The sequence below is a fragment of the Puma concolor genome, chromosome C2 (assembly GCF_028749965.1).
Source record: "Puma concolor isolate L17-30 chromosome C2, mPumCon1.1.hap2, whole genome shotgun sequence".
Classification (NCBI taxonomy): Eukaryota; Metazoa; Chordata; class Mammalia; order Carnivora; family Felidae; genus Puma; species Puma concolor.
The window spans coordinates 112,622,504-112,642,568 of record NC_141675.1 but is presented as its reverse complement, the minus strand read 5'-3'; the positions used below and the strand labels follow the sequence as shown (position 1 = coordinate 112,642,568).

The window sequence follows — 20,065 nt, the reverse complement described above, 5'->3', positions numbered from 1 at the left end:
CGTTATTTAGTGTTTCAAATTCACAGAAAACACCTTTAGTCATCACAGTCACCTACAACTCCCCTCTCAAAAAAAAAAAAAAAGTCATACAAAAACAAAATAATTCAATTCCCTTTTCCTTCCAGATCTTGCTGGTCTCTCTGTCTTCTGTTCATTTTCTCCCCAACCTTTTTTCCCTCTGTGATCTACATCCTTTCTCTATTTCTCTTCGTTCTCTCTCTCTCTCTCTCTCTCTCTCTCTTTCTTTCTGTTTCTCCCTCCCTCTCCCGTTTCCATTCCTTCCACCGCTTCTACACCCCCCCCCCCCCTCCGTCTCTCCTCCCTCCTTCGGGCTCCTGCTCTGCCCTCTCCGCCCCTCCCCAGAGAAGAGTGTCCAGCTCCACCCAGGGCTGCCCGCCCGCCGCTCCTTTCCTGCCCACCTACTATGAGGAGCAGCCCCTCCCACCTGCCCATAAAAGCCAAGTGCATGTTACCAGCCGAGGATCAGAGCACTCTCCGGGTCCTCTCCTGTGGGAGCCCCCAGCCTCTCTCCCGGATCTTACGTGCTCAAGGTAAGAGAACACTTCTGCAGGCATCTGACCTAATGGGGGTTGCTGCGGGGGTGGGAAATACGTCTCCTCTGGTCAACATGCTTACCGTTGGGTTCGACCTGATTCTTATGGATGCCAGATCAGCTGCTCCTTTAACTAGCAACTGGTTGGAAAACAAACTTCTGTTTGAACGGTAAAATAAAAGTTCATTTTGGGCAAGAAACAGCAGCATAAATACTGCAAAAAAGCTTCTCTCTTTTTAAATCACTTTTCCCCATTTGCTGACTGTTGCTGAAGTTAAAATGTATCTGTTTGGGGTGTTTTACGCTTTTCATTGTAACTATCTCATATATCAGTGGGGGCAAGGAAAACTTTGTCCCATTGTCAAAAACGTACTTTAGAAGAACACAATTAGTTTCCTAAAAATAGCAGTCAAAAGGTCTGCTAACAATTTTGCGATGTTTTCCAAACCCCCTAAGACAGCTTCTGTGAGTCCTTTAAAAAGTATCTTTCCAGGTTTAAGTGCTTGGAAAAAATGATGTGAACGGGTGCCCTTTGCACAGGGACAGTAATCAGGTGGCTGGTAGATAGGAAAGAACAAACCCAAATTTACAAGCTGGGGCAAAATGTGCTCTCACAAAGCTATCTTTTCAAGACTTTCTAAAATGAGAACGGTGTCAGAACCCAGAAAGTGTATAAAGGAACTTCATGAATTTCTATACATACACCTAAACATAAAGCGTTTCAATATGTTTCACAGCAAGAGAAAAATACAGGCCAGATTATACAATTCTTCTGTGTACACCAGACGGTTGTAAAAAAAAAAAAAAAAAAAAAAAAAAAAGATCAGCTTGAAGGCTTTGGAAGTTTGAACCCTGCTTGCCACCCTCCTTTCCCTCATCTAGTAATTAACATCGACCTGATTAGGACTGGATTCTAGAGCTACGCAGTAGTTAAGCTACCATCATATTTAAAGACTGCCATACCTTCCTGTTTCTGAGGTCGGAGAATGAATACCGTGCACCTGTGAGAGCTTCTGTGAGTAGCTCCACGGCTACTCCTGTAAAACCAGACGCTTGGTCCATGAAGTTTGCCATCAAAATCTGTGGGCTGTGTGGGATGAAACTCTCTCATGTGGGAGAAAAACCCTCTTCAAATATTTCCTCTGGGGAATTAATTGCACAAGACTGCTTAGAGACGGCAAACCAAAGGTTTGGTCAGGAAACCAACCCACTATTTCAGCCCTTAAGATTCTTAAAGTAAAAGAGGAAAAGCTTCATTTTTTTTTTCTTTTTTGGTTTGTGTATATTGTTTCACTTAAAAAGGGAAAAGTCACCAGAGCTGTAAATAATTCTTCACTATTAAAGTAGAATCAACAGAAGTTTAACTGAGGGTCTTTCAAAGCTTTTCTCCGTATCATTTGCATATCAAAGGAAATAATAAAGATGTATTAAAACTCTGCTTGGCAGGGAAGGAATTCAATGCTGTGATTCAAATGAAAGAGTTACATATAAAGGTTTCTGTCATGTAAAATTTTGCTTCATTGGAAAAAATTATTGCAAGGAGTGTGGTTTCCTTTAAGAAAATGATATAAAATTACTATTGGCTGAGATAGTATGTGACCTGAGCATATTAAAATACCTTTCATCTTCAGCCACAGTGCAGTCTGCTTGCTTCGTATCCGATGTAAGTGGGTAATCAACCATGACAAGAGCACAGGTATGGGACAAGGCCAAACCAAGTGTGTGGTATGTCCAAGTTAATTCTTTTTTATGGTTATGCCGGACTCAAACCCATCATCGCAAGAGTGAAAATGCACTTCATTCACCAGATTTCCCTTGAGGGAAGTTATCTTTTCTGGGAGAAGAAAAAAAAAAAGTGTTTCCAATGTAAAAGAGCTCCTGTTATTCCTAAATTTGGGGATGAAAAGTGTTCTCCCAGAGTTTGCTTCTGCTTTTCCTGGCAGCTAATCCACTCTACCAGCTACGAACCATTTAACAGTAACTGCCTTCCCCATGTGCCATCAAGTTCAACACCCTAAATAACTGGGTGAGATCATGTAGATGGCTCATGACCTAACTTTCCCAGGGCCCTTTACTGGACTCCTAAAGTGAGTCTTTCCCTAGAGGGCACATATCAGGCAAGACGAGACTTCTTAAGTCTTTAGAAAAATCAGTGCTGGGTTTCACATAGTAGCCATCCCAATGTCTCTCCTTTGCACACAATGTGGCGACTTCACATGAGTCTTTGCTCTCTGCCGTTATATAGCTGCCCCTGAATTGGGTTCATGACCATACCTATCTAACACCAATCGAGCTGGCTTGACCAACTCCTTTAATGTTTCTCAAAAAAGAAAAAACGGGCAGCTTCCTTTCACTAGAGACACAGAGAAGGTGTTCTGCTCACTTCAAGGGCCTGCTAACCCTAGGGAAACACACATTTGGATTGTTTTCCTATTGTCACAGTTACAAAACAGTATTAGTCTTCCAATGACCAGAAGTGTATCCCACTTTATGTCCATTGATACCCATGAAAATCAAAGAGGAGAATGGGGATGAAACCAAGTGGGAAGCCGAGAGGAATGTCTCCTAGGAAGTGCCCCGGGAGAAGAGAAAGAGCAGAATCTGTTACAAAAGCAACTTCTTTTTGCCTTTATTTGTATGAAATATGAAGAGGTGCAGAAGAGCAAATAGTCATATCTGCTCTTGGTTTTTGTCTTAAATCAATAAGAATAGTTCCACCAATACGCTAAGGTCCATCTCTTCTGTGCCCTACTCTAACAGAGGATAGCCCAGTTCTAAAGACCAAAACGATTTCAGGTCTACCTCACATTAAAACCCCTAGGACTTTGCCACTTACAGCTTTTTTAAAACTATATTATGAGTATAAAAACCCTCAGAACATTAATGGGTGGTTCACATCAACAAACCCACCCCTAACCTTCCGAAAGGGCCCAAAGTTGGGTGATTATTTGCAAGTGAGAAGTTAGAAGCAGCAAATTACTCCTTCTTATCTATGGTCACCCTCTTTGGTATGGCAACTTGCAGAGTGATTGAGATAAACACTTATTTCCCAACCTCTGGTCCTCCCAGTAATCCTCTGAAAACCAAGCCTTTTTTCATGCCTTGACTTCCTTCTCATCCATCAAGTCTTCATAAACACACATATGCATAATTTAAAGAAGGTACAGATCTTGAGACTAGAATCCAGTCTTCTGAGAGGTGCCTTGTTCTAATTATGAGTGAAAAGAAAAAAAAAAAAAAGGAGAGGAGAGGAGAGGAGAAGGTTAAGGGGAGAATGAATGCTCTTTGGAATTTAGAGAATGTTTTACTTTAGCATTTTGTGAAATGGACCTTTTGCTACCCAAAGCATGTAGAACTTAAAAAATAATAATAATAAAAAGATCAGCTCACAAATGGTTACAAAATGCTAAGGATATAATGAAAAAGATCTTCCAATGACCTGGCAGTCATTAACACCAGTTTATACCCCACAATACTAAATGAGAGCTCTGCTAAACTTGCCCTTTCCAGAGAGGCAAGGAGTGAAGAGTGGGAGAGAAAATTAACCACACTTCAGCACCAACAAACAGAGAAGGCACTAATCAGACATTCCACTATCACTTTGGCAACGGTGTTCTCCATTTGAGGAAGGGGGTTCTTTAGAATCTATCCTTAAGCAAATAGATTTGTGGGAGGGGGGTTAAAGGGAGTCACACAAGGTCAGAATGTCTATAATCTGGGGGCCCTGTGTATGCAAATCCACAAAGCCATTGAAATTGCATGGAATCAAACTGAGGTGACTGAAACAAAAATGTTTCCCAAAACTGATTATAGAGTAACCAGCTAAAATAATAATGAATTCTAACTGCTCAGTGTAGCATAATGGCAAAAGCAACTCAGAGCACCTATAGCTGATTATATAAAATATTTAAAGACATCTGATGGTTCACCTTCAATCTCCCCTATTAATTTTGGGTCCACTTCCATGGTTCTTCCTAGAAAACGAAAACTGCCCTTTTCTCCTTCATCATGGGATTTGCAAATGCATACGTGTCCCCTCCCCACCCCCACCTGCCCCGTGCTACCCCATTTTTCTTTCAGTGGAAGAAATCTCTTTTCAATGATTACAGATCAAGTTTCTAGAGTACCACTCATATTTGTGGCTTTTCTCATTACCCAAAGTCTCATACTTCTCTTAAACAGACTGTAAATTTTTACTCCGACAAATAAAAAGGCTTTACATTTTTGTCAATCTTCATTCATCTATCTAGAAGAAATCTAATTTAAAATTGCTACTTGCCTCCAACAGGCCCTCTGCAGTGACGTTTCTAAACACTTTATCTAGTCCTTATTCCCCTTTCTTGGGTATTAAACTTATTGAGAGAAACACAGAATATAAATGCTGGAAGGATCTTTGGGGCTAATTTTAACTAATGTTAATTTTACAGCAAAAGTCAGAGAGGTCGATGTCATGCCCAGGGTCACCCAGACGTGTGTAGCAGAACCAGGAATACATTTCGTGCAGTCAAACTCTTCAAACAATGGTCTGTCTTAGATAACTATAGTGTGTCTTTCCCACACAGTATGTATCTAAGATGTCTTAAAATCTGGTTCCAACATTTATGTGACAGAACAAATGTTTTCTTGTATAATAACCTTCTTCTTCTCCCACTCAATAGACAATGTGTTGCCAATATAACCACCTTACACCTTCCCAGGTCTTTAATGAGAAAAAAGACAAAATATGCGTAAAGAACAATCAGAGGAGACTTTGAGGGACATATGGTTGGAGGGGTGTAGGCATGAAATGTGTCACGTCAGAGGAGAGGCGTTAAGGGGCCAAGAGTGTAGAGACAGGATGCTGTAGCTAAGAGGGCTCATTCCCTTAGACAGAGGAGAGAGAAACTCCATAGAGTTGAGGTGCTAAAGAAGCGATTTTTAATGTGTCTGATCCAAGAGCCTGTCAAATGTTTGGGAGATAAAATCCTATTTGGGTCAGCCTCCTTTCAGTATAACGCCAGTTGAGGACTGACTCACATGGGTAAAAGCTTTACAAGTATTACATCTTATTAAAACTCTTCTGAACCCTTGACTGAACTTCTGCTGGGAAAAAGAGCCTTATCTGACCCCTGACTTGACTGACCCAGCAATACTAACTCCATGGAAGTCATGCCATCACAATGCTCTCTGCTAAGATACAAATACAGTTTTTGGTGATACACAAAGTTAATCCAACATAGAAAATGATGAAGGTAAAAGGAATATTCTTGTATCATTTCTGGAAACAATTTGCCCTGAATAAGTAGACAGATGTTACCCCAGATGCTTCTTCACTTTCCCCTAAAGCCTGACAATTGTTTGCGTATCTTTGAAATAGTACTTTTGTTTCTGAAATTGATTTATTGTATGTTAAAATTTACATAGTCTATGACTAAGCATCATCATGAAAACATTCTTTTAAGTAAATTTCTTGAAGAATGCGTCTCTTAAGCTCTCTATTGATGTGTTTACATCACAGGATATTTAGGCATTGGCATCACTTGATGTGCTGAGATTAAAGACAGTCACTTCATGTGCTACTTTTCCAACTCAAACTGAATAGGCCTGGGTGTGGGTGTCAGCTGTTGGCTTCTCTGGGAAATAAAATGTGTCCAGCCTGTTGGGGCGCCTCTCCAGTCCTCTCTGTTAGCTAGATAAAGCAGCTGTTTTTCTGAAAGACTGAGCCAATGACCTCCGTAATTCAGGTTTCATGTACTAGGGCAACTATGGCTGGCTTATGCAGAAATTATGCTACCCTGCAGCCGAGTGGGTAAGTCACAACTGCCTTCAGTTCCATAGGAGGACACTGAATCCTAAAATCTGGCTCAAGAGCATTGTCCTGGGGCAGCAGGAAGACAGCTTGGCAGCAGCTGATCCACTTCATATGTGCCTCCAACTATCATGCCATGTGAACTCTAAAAAGATAAATCTAAACTTGGTTCATAAATTGAAAGTGATGACTGTATACCATTATATTTCTTTAATGATCTTTACTTAGCGATTAACTAGTCTTCAAATCCAGAGGTCATGGTGTTCATCAGTGCTATAAATCCAAACAAGTGGCCTCTTGTTAAAAGGCAGATGAAAGATAAGGCCAAGACCTACATGAAGGGAGATGCTAGGTAGAGCTAAGACTTTGTGGCTTAGGTGGCCAAAATTGAGGTTGGAAGAAGAAGAGATAAAAGGAGATCTTTAGCAAAAATATGCTATTGGATCCATAATTCCTAATTTAATGACATGTCTAGTTCCCCTTCTAGCTCCCAGTTTATTCCAATCACCTCAGGTTCAAAAGAGTGGGGAGAGAAGTCATTGACCAGTAGAGGGAGCCACGGGGCTGAGTGTCTCAAAATAAAAACTGACTTGTTCCTAGAGGGGGCCTTTTAGATTTGAATTCTTCTTATAAAAGACAGAGCCAGGTGTCCTTTGTTACCAGTGGCTAAAGTGTACAATAGGAGCATATCACATTGTTGGTTTTCTTTTTGAAAAAAAAAAAAAATACCAATTTAAGCCTCTAGGAATAAATCACCTGCGCTTCAACAATGCCAGAAATGTCCAGGCTTGTAGAGGTTTATTTGAAAGAAAACCAAAGCAATCTTAGAAAATGTTCTTTCCAAGGCCACCACCAGCCAAGACTAAATGCTCCAGACTAAATGCTCAACTCAGTGAGAAAGAAACTCTGGAAGCTGGGGGTGGGGTCAGGGAGAGAAGAGCAGAGAGGCTCAAGCACTGAGAAGATTTCATGAGTTTTAAAGGGGAAGTCCTGGTGTCCTGCCATGACCAGACCCTCCTGTCAACAAGAGCAGGAAGGGAGCCTAGAGAAAGAAGGAGCCAGAAATGGGCCCAACGGGTTTCTCTGAGATGGCCCAGAATCTGCACTCCTGGATCCGGGTCTCTCCAGGGAGCAGCCAGAGCCTTGCCTAGACTGAAGTGAATACCTTTCCGTTGAACATTTCCATTGCACAGCTGTGTTGGGGATGGCTTGTTAAGACTTGAGACACTTGCATAATTCAGAACCCTTTGGGGGATAGAGATCAATTAGGACCATAAAAGAAAAATCCCTGGCACACCAGAGAAAGGCTGCTTGCTTTTTAAAACTTATGACATCCACAGGAATACAGAGCAGTCCTCTTTCTATTTCTGAGGTCAGTGGAGACGAACCTATAAAGTTTGTGTGCACGTAGCCTAAGAAGTCCCCATTTGAGAAAATCTTGCGTTTTAATCTCAGAAACACCTTGACTCTTTCTGGGATCTTTGGAAAGCCACTGATCATCTCTGTGCCTTAATTTATTTATCTTAAATAGAAGAGCAATTTTCAAATAACCACTGTCTTTGTCATTTAGAGACACTTGAGGTGTTGCCAATTATTTTGCAGACTGATACTCCTTAAACATACATGGTTGCTGTTACTTATATAGTGAATGGATTATACTCACAACACCTGGTAATGGCTCATGGTATTTATGCAGAATCAGGTCAAAATGGAATAAAATTCCAAATAAGCACATAACCTTCCAAGATGTAGCAAGAACATTTTTGTTTCTTAAAGTACGAAAGACAATTCCTCATGTGTCCAGAATCCAGACAAGGTCAAGGGTAAGTAGAAGAGGGAAAAGAAACAATTTATGGCTTAAGAATCTCAAAAGGCCTATATGTTCACTTGTCCATATTTTGACATCAATTAAAAGCTAATTCCCCACACACGGAAGAGTTTTTGTGGTTTTAAAATTCTACTTTAGCTAAAGAAAGATGATATTTTCAATAATGATGTTATATTATGTAAAACCCAAATGTTACTTCTTCAACATTTTCCAAAGTGTGCTTCAGAAACAGTAGTACCTGAGATATTACTATGTGTTTATACAGAAAAAGCTTCTATGGTCTATTACATTTCAGAAACAGTAAAACAACGTGATCAGTTTTGTTCACTGCTAGACTTCACAAAGACCTTAATATGCTAATTATATTTTCATTTTTCGAAAATGTTACAGTCAGTAGTGTGCCCTAAACTTATTTGCTGACACCTTCCCACCCTGAGAGCATCTCTTGGAACCAGTATTCTATGGAAAAATTTGGGAACAGTTTAGGAATCACTGTCCCACGTCATTGTTTCAAGATCTACTGGGACATAGTAAAGTCAGTATTGCTAGTCATTATGTAATACACATTGAGTATCACAGATATAACACAAATTATGTGCTATGTCAAACCATAAAGTAAGAAACAATCCCAGTGTAATTTCCAAGCCCAGCTGAAAAAGGAACAAAAGAAGATGATGAACCTGTCTTGGTTCAATGGCTCAGTTCTTCATAGTAAAAGCAATAGCAGAAATGCCAGAATAATTTAAGATTTTGAAAAGCTAGGAAGATAGATGATGGGAAGGAAGGCAGGAAGGGAGGGAGCGAGGGAGGGAGGAAGACTGGACAGATTGAAATGATCTCTTCCTTCCTTCTTCTTTCTCATTGTCTAGATATTGTAATGATCATCAATAAGCAACAAGTTTGGTAAACAAGGAGCCTATGTAATTTCATGAATTAGCTCAGTAGTCTCTGATCTGATCATTGTTTCACCTTAACTACTATTAATGACCAAGATCATTAGCCAAACTTCTTCCTTGAGCATTTACTTTCTCACTATAAATAGGGAGCTAACTCCTATAATAAGATCACACTTACTGATATTCTAGTATATCATGCTATATCAGGGATTCTTTGGTTTATTGATAACACTCAGACCTCCGACCCCTATCAAATTCCCTGTTTCTCTTAGAGCCTTACTCTAGTAATTCTCTTTCCCCTTCACAAAGATTATACCTGGAGGCCAGTGTCCTAAAAGTGTCAGAATGGAGCATCCTCTCCTTTAAGAAAATGAGTAGTTCACAGTCACTCAAAGGAGAACTGAAGCTCATCATTTGTAGTTACAGTAATAGATACTATTTATTAAGTGTCTAATAGGATCAGACCTTGTACTGGTATCTTTATCTCTATTCCTTAAATCAACCCTACAAGAGCAATATTATCATTCTCAATTTAAAGAGGAAAGAAACGGAGCCTCTACTTGGTCAAGCAACTTGCCCAGGGTCACACAGCTAGGAAGTGGCATAGCCAGTATTCCCATCAAGGTCACATTCCAAACTTCAGCCTTCCTGCTCCTCCACACTGCCTTTCATGGTGTCTTCTAGTGTTAATAAAAGAGAGAAAAAACATCAATTCCCTGTGACAATGCTTCTGACTCATAAAGAAAGTGAGAGAATTCCAGTGGCTCTGTTCCTAGACACTGCCGACTGGCTCTGTTTCTTGTTTAATACTGTGATTTTAATTTCTTTTTCTTTTCTGTATTTTTTCCTAAAAGCATGCTGTCATTTTGGAGCCAAAAAAGTAAGGGCTGTGTAACTAGAAAAACCAAAAAAAAAAAAAAAAAGCTATCATTTCTCCCTAGAGTAATTTTTAAGGGCTAAGGTTTCTCCATAAATTCTCCCCAAGTGATCCCAAGTTGCTTGGCATCAGTCTGGGAGAGAGAGTGACAACCTAGCATGTCATTCCTAAGGCAGTAGAAATTCCCATGGTTATATGAGAAACAGAACAAAGACATTACAGCACGTTAAACAAACTTGAATCTGGCTCATCAGATCATTCTCTTTGGCGTTACTTTTAGTAGCATCCATAGCCAGCTGACGAGAGTCAAGACAACTTAAATGATTCCCTCAGCCATGTGAGTCACCTAGAAAAGTGTCTATATTGTCTACACCTGCTCCTTAACCTGCTGTGAGGGTCTATATAGAAATAAGTATACCTCAAGCCCTTCCTTTGTGTTATGCCAAAGACAAAAGAAGAAACAAGGGCTGGTTCTTTCCATATGATCACATTCTGCATACTTTTTTGCTTTTGTCCTTGATCTTCCCTCTCTGCATGTAGTATTCCCCACTAAATCTATGGAATTAATCTGTACTCCTCCTCCAAGGTTCAGATCAGGTATCTTCTACTTGGAGAAGACATGCCTACAACCTGCCTTCCCCAGGCTGCATTGCACACCTCCACCACGCTCCCTAGTACTATGTGCACAGTCCAGTCATGGCCGTGTCCACTCTGTAATAGCACGGGCTTGTTCTCTGTGCAGAGCTGTGAGCTCCTTGAAAAAGGATTCAGGTCTCATTTACCTCTGCACCCTCAATACTTAACACATAATAGGAGCATAATAAATATGAACAAGAGGAAAGAAAAAAGGGACGGGGGAATAAAATACAGTGATGGTGAATGAGAAGCCTCTTACTTTGCTTTTCTCTATCCCTGTAGATGGTTCCAAGAAAACATAGTTTTACCGAAGTTCATTAACACCAGTGCACACACATATAGTGTTACTAGTGTTACACATTGACGTACAGTGTTACTCCACCGGAGCTAACCATGGGGCACAAGATGAAGTCCCATTTGTAAGCTACTATTAAATATTGGCCTTCCATATACAAAATTATGTAAGGAAAAATTACTTGTTAGGTGGTGCCACTGTCCCAAGACTGTCAGTACTCTGCTCAAAAATATGAGTGACATTATGAAACATAGAACAAAAACCTTAATTTGCCAGTCAAGTATCTCAGTCTCTCTCAACCTAACCCATGCTTCCATCTTCACCTGTCTCCAGTCTACAGCAGGAATTTGACCTAAGCCACAAGGGCTATTATTCGCCCAGACATTCTCTTTCCTTTTCTCTACTAAGTGTCCCCCACTTGCCCAAGGAACCATAAACTCAAGGTCTTCTTAAAGTCATCCCAAATGTTGCAGTCTGCATTGATCCTTCTCACTTCTCAACTGACAAGCACTTACTATAAATGTCACTTAATGTGTTGCCTGTACACTGTATTGAAGACATCGGAGCTCTCTGCTAGAATTTTCTGTAGTGATGAAAAAGTGCGATATCTGAGCCACCCAACACGATAGTCACCAACCACATAATGGCAACTGAGCACGTGAAGTGTGCCTAGTGGAACTGACGTACAAAATTTTAAATTTTTATTTTATTATAATCTATTTTTTTAACTTTATTTATTTTGAGAGAGAGAAAGAGCACATGTGTGTGTGTGTGTGTGTGTGTGTGTGTGTGTGTACACACACACGTGGAGGAGGGGCAGAGAGGGAGAGAGAGAATCCCAAGCAGGCTCCATGCTGTCAGTGCAGAGCCCAACGGGGGGCTCAGACTCACAAACTCTGAGATCATGAGCTGAGCTGAAATCAAGAATTGGACACTTAACTGATTGAGCCATCCAGGTGCCCCTTATTATAATCTCTTTAAATTTAAAATCAAATAGCCACATGTGGATAGTGCCTACTGTATTGGGCAACACAGAATATTTACATTTTGATGTGCTATGTCTTGTATCCCTTGATGAGCATATAAGCTACCAAAAAAATTGAATAAGAAGCTTTTATGTATCCCAGGGGAATGCCATGACCACAGCAGTGCTCTTTAAATTTCGTGTTCAGTGCATTGCTTGACTACATGCCTGCCTCTAATTGTTCTATTATCTTAGAGAAGTCCTCTTCCCTACATATATAATTTTAACAAAATACTACAGATGGTATTTCCTTTTTTTTAGTGGCTTAAACTCACACAGAATGGCAGTGTACTGCTATCTGGGTCCTTTATCACTAGACAAATAAAATTAAATATAGACTGATTTCAACTGAATCTCTCCAAGAGAAATCTCCATTATTCATTTCCACCTCTTCTCTTTTCCCTTTTGTTGGAAAAACATGTTTTAAATACCTGCATGTAGAAATGCTTCAATTTTATGTGTGACTGTTCTACAGAGAAAGACTATCTCAGGTTATCTGAAACAAGTTCAGTAATAGATTTTTCTTTTATCTCCCCCCTGAAACCCCAAGACCTTCTGAAGGAAGGTAGTTCTATATTGTAGATTTTCCCAGAGAATTTTTGTCTCTATTTCTAGTGAACACCCTGAGGTTCTTTGAAGAAGGCTCAACCCTCTACTAGAAGGTCAAGGGAGGTCACATGTCTTTGGAATTTAACAATGATGTGCCCCTGGCACTTGCTGGCTTACCAATGGCCCTTCAGGAATCATCATGCCAACAGGCCAACCATGCAATAAAATCCTGTGGCTGGCAAAGCCAAGAGCAAAGTGATCAAACAGTCTGGCTGCAGATTAGATTCTAACTTATTAATAAGGCTTCAGAAAATAAACCAGATTGAGTCTTTAACAGCAACAGTTTACAGGAGATGTTTAATGATTTCGGAGGTCGGCCACACCGCATGCCTTCCTTCTGACTCAGTGAAGAGCGGGACAAGGGCAGAAGACACGCTCAAGAAGCCAGAGCAATCAGCTGTATCTTTTCCATTTACAGCTAAGTTTATTTGGAGTGACTGGAAAAACTTTCAATGAAATATTTTTTTAAAAATAATAAAATAAAAGAATTTACCCAACTATCATGAGCCAGACAACATCGAGAAATAATTATGGGTGTGTATTTTCCCCTGCCTTGTAAAGTATTTACAAATTGTAGCATGAGCAAGCTCTAAAGTAAATGGTAAAGATAGCAATAACATTTAACTTGTAAATTTTTTATATTTAGCCATAAAAGAATCACCATGTGTTTAAATCACATTTGAATACATATAAATAAAATTCTCATCTGCAGACGTGAGCCAGTGGCTAAAGAAAGAATCCGTGACTCCTTCTCAACAGAGCAAAAACACTGGAGAGGCTTAGTACCTTGTTTCTATAAAATAGAATTCATTGTCACCACATCAGCAAAAGTGTTAGTATCTTAATTTGGGAACTTATAAAAATGAAGACATTGATAGTGACAATAATAAACTTTGTAGAGAAATTTACAGTTTATGGTGTGTTTTATATACCTTCCTTCATTTGTATTAGATAGAGGATGACTTTATCTACATTTACACAAGAGACAGTGGAAGCTTAGAAAGATTAAGTAAATTTCCCATCATTCAGATAGTGAATGTTGGAGCTAGAATATGAACCTGGCTCATCCCACTCCTGAAGTCCTCTTCATTCTACTAATTCAGGCTGAGCCTTAACAGTATCACATCCAGATCATCCTGGCAGCATAAAGCAGAAACTGCAGCAAAGGAAAGCAGAATGATCTGAAAGAGTTAGTTAGCAAAAAGGATTCAATGACTGAGAATGTGCTTTTCAAGAAGATAGAATTCAAATAAGATATTATTCAACAGTAATAGCATTAATGTGTATTGAAGATTTACTCCATGCCAAACAGAATGCTAAAGCTTTATATATATATATATATATATATATATATATATATATATATATATAGTATTGCATTTTATCCTAATCATTTTCCTTATAGACAAGAAACTATGTAGGAGAGTTAACTAATTTCCTCAAAGTCATATAGCTGTGGGTAAAGGACCAAGAATGTAAAACCAGTAGATGAGATTCCTGAGTTCTCCTCTTTAACTGCTACATCAGTGACATTTTGTCCCCAGAGAATCACTCATAGCATCCCATTACTAATCTCTAGCAAACAGATTTGCAGTGGTGATAGGACAAGGGACATAAGAAACGCCACTGATAACCAACAGGAATCATTTTATAGGTTGTCTTCTGTACAGTTTATGATTTTAAAGGACACACAATCCACTTTAAATCTGACTCTAATTTTTAAAGGGTATTTTTTAAACCCCCTTTTGATTAATACCAAAATGCGTGTCATTTATGGGGGCAAAAAACCAAAAGATCTTAAATCATCTATGAGAAGCCATTGTAGTGTCATGTATAAAAGCACTGAGTTAGACGTAAGAAGTCATGGGGTCAAGTCCCATGATTTCTGAGGGAATTACTGAATCATGGCTGAATGTAATTATTGACATATTTAGTGGTGTCTTTTAAGAATTAAAGAAATTTCATATTTTAAGTAGATGTTATCAAAACAAACATATTTTGATCCTCACAGTTGTAAAATATCAGCTTTGGGAAATTTTTAATTATCTAACATGTCTCATTCTCTAAAAGATTTGGGAAGGTTGAAGCTATTCTAATATATATGAGTGTGTAAACACACGCACACTTATGCATATAAATTATATGAAGTAGAATTTATGTTAAGCTAGAAAATCTCATGTCCCTAACATGCAGTATAACGGATTATTAACTTTTTGGTTGTCAGCTTCCAATAAAAGCATGATCAAAGTAGTTACCTGGGGGGTGCCTGGGTGGCTCAGTCGGTTGGGCATCCGACTTCAGCTCAGGTCACGATCTCGCGGTTCGCCAAGTTCGAGCCCCGCATCGGGCTCTGAGCTGATGGCTCAGAGCCCGGAGCCTGCTGCCGATTCTGTGTCTCCCTCTCTCTCTGCCCCTCCCCCGTTCATGCTGTGTTTCTCTCTGTCTCAAAAATAAATAAACGTTAAAAAAAAATTAAAAAAAAAAAACAAAAAAAAACAAAGTAGTTACCTGGAATCCAAAACCTTGAGTTCATGCTTTCTTTTCATCTAATGCAGCCGAGATCAGGGAAATTACCTCACTGCTCAGTGACTCAATTTATCTATTTGTGTAATGAGAAAAACAAAGGGTCTGGGGGACTTTGTTCCTGTTTCAAAATTTGAAAATGCTTAATGTAAGTCCCAATAATAGTCTGATTTGGGGTTATTATTTTTTAAGCAAACATCCCTCAAGGAAAAGATGCAAACTAGTCTTTCCCTGCTTTTCTTTCCTTACAATCTTTCCTTTCCAAAGATCACCACAAAGAAACAAAGAGCCAAACACACTGACTCACGTCTTTTTCTAATAGTGTTGTGGTCAATTTGCTCCCGCATAAAAAAGTAGTAGTGAAGCTTTGAACTCTGGGTTTTGGAAGGCCAAGAGTGGAAAAACGTCTTTAGCAGAAAGAACAGCACATTCCAAATCTGTCCAAATCTGTCCAGTGTTAGAAAAGTCTGCTTAGGCATGCAGTTCCCATTGAAGCCCTTTTCTGTTATCAACTTTCTGACAGAAGAAGAGGCTGAACTTTGCCCCTTTCAATGATATCTTGAGTTTGCAGGGGTTTTTTTTTGTTGTTTTTTATTTTGCTTTGTTTTGTTGTTTGTTTTGTCAGACCTTACTCATACAAGCCTTAAGATGGTTTCTCAGTTTGAACTTGCCTTTAGGACAAATGGGAAAATGGTGTAGTTTTGCTCCTAGAAAAGCTGGTTCCATCCTTTTTTTGGGAGGAAAAGTTGTACATGGTACCGAAAGTTGAAGATACACTGAGAGTCTTCACTGAGAGATTTCTGATACTGAAGTTGGTTATTACATTCTATCATTGATCAGATGTCATGATTTTTGTTTTCTTAGATGCTGCTTTCTCAAAGTCTGTTGCTATCTAATATAGCCATACAACTTTGTAGTGTACAAAAGTACTTTCATAATCTGAAATATATATGTATGTAAGTCTTGGTACATTTCTAAGTCACTAGTGTCATTCTTTGACTACTAAGATTGAGCAGCTGGCTTATCCTACATATCACCCAATTGAAGAAATTATCTCAGTACTAAAACCCTATCACCTAAAGTGCTGGAAGGATGTTTCAAAGGTCTTCACTCTTTTCTCCCTGGGAGGAAGTTTCCATAAAACCACTCTCACCATACTGTTACTCATCACACATCTTACCTGCAGGCCATCCTGGCCTTGGCTTCTTCCCTCCTGTCAGTGGAAGAGACATTTCTCACATATTTTCTGGGTGCACCTCTCCACCCCTCCTGCCTTCTGGGGCCTTGACTCTGAATCATCTGCACCATTGGTCTATTGCAGCTGTAGTGTTCTGCAGTGCAGCCCAGGTTGTGACTCACCCCTGTTGAAAATTTTTCAGAGCTATTACTTGGCCCTCAAATTAGAGTCCAAACTCTATCACGAGATTTGTAAGGCCTCTCGTGGTCTGGGCCTGCCCAACTTTGCAGATGCCTTCCTTGTTATACCTCCTGCTGTCACCAGGCCCACTCTATAGTCACAGTTCTCTCTCTCTCTCTTTATATATACATCTCTTTTTTTTTAATTAATTTTTTTTAGAGAAAGAGCAGGAGCAGAGGAGGGACAGAGAAAGAGGGAAAGAGAGAATCTTAAGCAGCCCAGTGTGGAGCACCATGCGGGGGGCTTGGTCTCACAACAGTGAGATTATGACCTGAGTGGAAACCAAGAGTGGGACACTTAACCGATTGAGCCAACCAGGTGTCCCCACAGTTTTCTCTTAAAGTGTCATAGCTCTCATCTTTTAGGGCTTTTATCCACACTGTTCTGTCTTTCTCCCTGGAATACTCTGCCTTCTCATCACCTCTCAGCTCCCTAATCATTCCCAGAAGCCTTCTGTGTGGCCAGGACTGGATTAGCTGACCCTGCTGTTTGCTCTTACATTGCCCCAACCTCTCTCTATGGCATCTAACACTCTCACTATGCCTATTTCATTAACTGACTGTCTCTTCTGCTGGTCTATAAATACCATTATGGCCTGAATTGAGTCTGCCTTACTAAGCAGTGTGTCCCCAGCACAGGATCTGAAACTGGTATATATATATATATATATATATATATATATATATATATACCCACCCAATATTTGTTGAGTGAAGGAATAAATGAAGGATACCTGAATGATAATTAGAGAAACACAGATAAGAGACAAAGCAGCAGATTCAAGGATCAACCAGAGTTTTAGAAAAGGAGAGTGGTCAAAGTCTGGCCAAAGAAGTCAGAAATCAAGAAGTCTTTAGCAACCAACAGGGTAAGGTAGGAATAAAAGGTGTCTAAGACAGGCCCATAGACATAATATATTGTTTAACCGACTGAGCCACCCAGGCGCCCCTAACCATAATATATTGTAAGCAAAAACTGATCATCACAATCCCCAGCCAATCTCTCTCGTCATCATCTTGGACACAGTTTCCCAAGAGTATATCATAGCATAGACCAAGGAACACCTGCTTCATGGTTGCACACCCCCCCCAACCAGCCTTACTGACTCAGGATCTCATGGGCTGGGGCAGAAATGAGCATTTTTAACCAACATCCCAGTTATACAACTTACAGCTCTAGGTGTGAAGTGGGGACAACTACAATAGCTGACCGAGTAGGGAGAACAAGAAGAGGAAGCAAGTACCCTTCCCCAGTGGTGGCCAACTCAGTATTGTGAGACCCAGTTGCTTTACGTATGATAAATGACTCATGTAGAAGGACTACTTTGGCCTGGTTTATCCATAATGAGCTAATGCATAGCTGTCCATGGTTGGCCCTTAGACTCCCAATGGGAGTCTTATGTCTGGGGGGAGGGGTGCTTTCACAGCACTTTAATCATAATTCCCACTTAACTTGTCACTGTGACCTCCATTCTCCTGTTTGAGGCATAGCCCAGCATAATCCATCTATGCCTTCTGTCTGGACTAATGCATATTTAATCAACATTCAATAAAACGATATTCCCTTATCCGTGACCTGCGCAAAGGGCTAATAATAAATAACTATGAAAAATTCATTGTAAGCTATTACTCCTGTGAGAAAAACAAAAATGTCCCCTTTATCCCCACTGAGCCTGTGGTTTTAAAGCCCTTTCCAATTTTGTGTTATTGTCAAAGAAAAATAATTAGATATGGCTGACTGGAAAAAAAAAAATCTCGAAAGTTCTATCTGAGGAAAAGAGGCTCACCTCAAACCAACATTTCCTGTTTTGATCTTATGTTCCAAGCAGTCTCATTTTTTCCTTTGGGTTTTACATATAGTTTTGTCGTTTATGGGCATGCCTGTAATCTGTCATGCTCACAATGAGTCCAGAATAAACACTGATTTTTGTTACTGTTATATTATTTATAGCTTAAGCTTGCTCTTCACCTTTCTCCCAAGACTCTGCTCTATCACTAGCCATTTGACGTCAGTACACTGCACCTTAAGTCCATGATAAACCAGAACGTATGTGATGTGGGCAGAAAAAAATACTACATCTTGACTTTACCAAAATCTTTTGAATCAAATGTTTTAAATGTAATTGAAAACATATTTTTACAAGCAAATAGAGCCAATAAACTAGAAAAGCCGTATGGAAGCACCAGTCCCTGCTTCTCTGGTTTTTAATAAACTGCAGTAGAGGACCTTGGGAACAGTGGGACGCTTGTGTTGCATCACAGACTCATACAGGAGGACAAGTGCTCCCCCACAAGTATGGCTCATCTGTCACATGTGCTCTGTAAGAAAAGTGTAGTAGGGAAAGAAGAGGAATACGTAAGGGCACCACAGCTCTCTATAACCTTCCTAATGTCAGTGTGGGAATCTCATATGGTCTTACACAGGTAGTATGATTAAAGGGGGAGAACCTCACTGCCTTTGTCCCCCTCTGATCCCTGGATGGAAAACCATTATTATCTTCCTATAATTATTATTTTTAAAAACATATCTACAAAGGAAATATCCTTCTGGGCCAGGTCCTCATCTCCATAGCAGTGACACAGCTCTCACCAAATCTATGGGACACTGTTGCCCTTCATCCCAGTGTCAGATATTTCTGTTGGCTTGGCCTTTCCAGACCCTGGAACTGGAAGTCTATGGTGCTGCAGTGGGGCTGGCAAGCAGGAAAGGATTCTGGGCTAAGAGATTAAATCCTTGGCATACACTGAATCATCTGGCATACTGGCTTCTCCTATAATTTCTCTAGCTATGAACTGGAGTGGGTTTATTTACTCAATTTTTAAATGGCACCATTCATTGAGGTAAATCACTTGACGTAAAAGAACTAATTATAGAGCTTTTAGTAAAAGGAAAGTAAAAACTTTTCAATCTAGGTTTAGGGGCAGAACAAATTTCTGAGTTTTAGGTTTTTCCTGTATGTATGTGTTAAAGTTCCAAGGGACATGATTTGACCCAAATTTGTTGAATTGCTAACCATGATGCGAGCAGAGTAGCTATGTATAAAAATAAACTTTTCAATGTGTATGCCAATTTTTAAACTCTATCTCTTATACATGCTGACAAGGGAATGGATATGGGGGAATGATTCTACATTTATTGGTAAGAGTCTAACTTGGTACAACTTTTAAAAGTTGAAATAGTAATTACACCCAAGAGTCTATCCTATAGAAATATTCACATGTTTGTCTTAGGACATAAGGATGATGATGTTCACCAAAAGATGAAATCTACAGAGTGAAAAGGCAACCTGTAGAATGGGAGAAAATATTTGTAAATCGTATATTTGATGAAGGCTTAATTGCCAGAGAACTACTACACCTGAACAGCAACAAACATTTTAATGGGCAAGAGACTTGAACAGACATTTCCCTAAAGAAGATACACAAATAGGCAACAAGCACATGCATGACAAGAAGCTCAACATTACTAATCATCAAGGAAATGCAAATCAAAACCACAGTGAGATACCAGCTCACACCCATTAGCATATCTAGTTCCAAAATTGTTGGAATGCTTTTCAGATATCAGTGTGCAGAGCACGATATTTTATATGTTCACCAAGAACAGGGCTTGTGAGTCA

The 20,065-nt window shown here is 39.7% G+C and overlaps 1 protein-coding gene across 3 annotated transcripts in view; it reads left to right on the top strand.

The window, feature by feature from the left end:
• Window positions 1–346: 346 nt before the first annotated feature.
• The window catches only part of COL8A1 (collagen type VIII alpha 1 chain), a 154,863-nt gene continuing 135,144 nt past the window's right edge, over window positions 347–20,065 (top strand). For 2 of the 3 annotated variants that reach the window (XM_086675641.1, XM_086675642.1), the window contains exon 1: window positions 352–551. The gene's annotated coding sequence lies outside the window, so the exon portion shown is untranslated. Of the gene's footprint in view, window positions 552–20,065 lie in introns of all 3 variants that reach the window. The other variant, XM_025913324.2, reaches the window with a different exon arrangement.